At 54.1% G+C, this 2,592-nt stretch overlaps 1 long non-coding RNA gene across 1 annotated transcript in view; it reads left to right on the forward strand.

Moving 5' to 3' along the window:
* Positions 1–981, forward strand: part of LOC116092542 — a 31,183-nt gene extending 30,202 nt beyond the window's left edge. Inside the window, exon 6 of the long non-coding RNA XR_004119306.1 lies at positions 932–981. This is a non-coding gene — a long non-coding RNA (uncharacterized LOC116092542). The remainder of the gene's footprint in view (positions 1–931) is intronic.
* Positions 982–2,592: the final 1,611 nt, after the last annotated feature.

A 2,592-nucleotide genomic window follows, 5' to 3' on the forward strand; every position in this document is an offset into this window, starting at 1 on the left:
CAGGCACACACAGACACTCAGAAACACACAGAAACACACAGACACACAGAAACACACAGACACACACACAGACACACACACAAACATACAGACACACACAGACACACATACACAGACACACACAGACACACACACAGGCACACACAGACACTCAGAAACACACAGAAACACACAGACACACAGAAACACACAGACACACACAGATACACACACACAGACACACACAGACACACACACAGACACACATAGACACACACAGACATACACACAGATACACACACACACATACAGACATACACACAGATACACACAGACGCACACACACATACAGACACACACACACACACAGAAACACACAGACACACAGAAACACACAGACACACACACAGATACACACACACAGACACACATAGACACACACAGACATACACACAGATACACACACACACATACAGACACACACACAGACGCACACACAGACGCACACACACATACAGACACACACACACAGAAACACACACAGACACACTCACACAGACACAGACACACACACACACACACAGACACACACACACACACACAGAGAGAGAGAGAGAGAGAGAGAGAGAGAGAGAGACAGAGAGAGAGAGAGAGCATGCATGTGTGTGAACCAGGGACCAGGACCATTACTCCTGTCCTTCAAAGTTTTGTCTGCCTAAGGAGCATGCCCTCCCTACCACCCCCAGCACACAGTAGGTTTTCAATGTGTGCTTGGTAATGAGAGCATGGGACCTCTGTGGGATGTTCTGAGTCCCAGCATTGTAGACACACGGGATTCTGTGTCTCTGTGGTTCTCCCCCCTCCCTCTGGCTCTCTCTTGTCCTCTCAGGTGTTTTGGATCTCTTCTCTCTCCATTTCTTCTTCCTCATCTCCCCTTTCTCTTTCCTCCCAGGCTCCCAACCCCGAGCGCCCATCCCCCTCTTCAGCGTCCGTGGACGGACCACCGGAATGGGCCAAAACCTACACATGGATGGCTCTGCAGTCCCCAAGAGCAGGGGCTAATCCCAGCGCGAAGCTCTCTGGAACCTTCCACAGTTTTCTAGTTCTGACTCCGTTGTCTCTCAAGAGCATGTCAGCTTTTGGCCTCCTGTGATTTCTAGTCCAAATAAGTTTATAATTTCATAGGAGTAGCGGGACCCATAGAAGTTCATGGGGCCGCATCAGGGGCCTACAAAAACCTCCCTAGCTGCAGGAAACCCTGTTCGGGGGCCTGATGGGAGAGCATTTCCTGGCATGGCCAAGACACAGACACACGGCCTCTCCAGCCATCATGAGTTCATTTGGTTGCCTCTGGTCACAGGCTCTTAGCACATTCTGTTTCTCAGCGGGCAGGGACACTCTTCCCTGTACCTGTAGCCAAGTTAAACTTCCACATGAATTCTTCCCATCCAGGCTTGAATGCCACCTCTTCCAGGAGGCCCTCCCTGATGTCCACTTTAGGCCAGTGGCCCACCCCACCCCCATTTTGAACCTGCCTCTTTCTGTCTTTTGCATGGTGGTTACCGCTCTCACACTCCCTAATCCCAGCAGGGCTTCTGACTGGGGGAAGTGGCCAGCCCAGGCCCATGAGTCAGCAGAGTCCATTTCCTCTCAGGGCACTTTCTCTGACTGCCTTCCTCAAGAGGGGAGGCCCAGCTCATCTCAAGTTCAGGGTGGTGGGCAGGTGGGCCATCTTCTTCCCGTTTACCACCTCCAGCAGTCCTGAATGGAAGCCTGGATCCAGCACTGCCCCCTTCTGCCCCTCCCCCAGCACTGCCCCCTCCTCATGGGCCCCCTTTTACAGCACTGACCCCCTCCTGCCCCCCAGCAGAGGCAGAGCAGCTTTGGGGAGCCCTGTTGTATTCCGTCCTACCTCACTCCAAACCTTTCCAAGGTGACGCATGGCTTCCAGAGTAAGCCATGCTCCCTAAGCCACGGCACCGCTCTTGGTGGCTTGTCCTGTCTCCTGCCTCACCGTACCCACTGACACTTCCAGCTCCTCATAACATCCTGTTCCGCACCCCAGCCCCCTGCAGCTCCTGCCTCCAGTGTTGTGCGTGCGTGCGTGCGTGCGTGCGTGCGTGCGTGCGTGCGTGCGCGCTGTTCCCCTGTTTGAAACACTGTTCCGCAGATGGCTGAAGGCTTCTCCCTCATTCCTTTGCCGGTCTTCGCTTTTCCCAGCATGACCTTTCCCTATAGATGCCCCGTTTAACCCCCACCCACTGCCCCCACCCCCACCTGTGTCTCTCCCCCAGTCAGGACATCTGTGAGCATCCCGGGCATCTGTCTGACTCACCTCGGGTCTCCTCCGCTGTCTCTGTGAGGAAATCAGGCCTCTGCCATTGTGTGCTGTGGCCTGAGCAGGCAGCGAGTCCAGACCTGGGTTCGAGTTCTGACATTCAGACCACTGTAAGCCTCCATTTTCTCCTGGGAAAAAGAAAGGGAAAGATAGGACTGGGCAATGGCCTGGGGCCCAAGTGAAAGTCCTTGTCCATCAGCTGGGGGGGGGGGGTTGGAGCTGTGATTGTCATTTGCACGGGGAATACTATGCAGCCTTTAAGAAGAGCCATTGTG

Source organism: Mastomys coucha, unplaced genomic scaffold (genome assembly GCF_008632895.1).
Source record: "Mastomys coucha isolate ucsf_1 unplaced genomic scaffold, UCSF_Mcou_1 pScaffold15, whole genome shotgun sequence".
Lineage (NCBI taxonomy): Eukaryota > Metazoa > Chordata > Mammalia > Rodentia > Muridae > Mastomys > Mastomys coucha.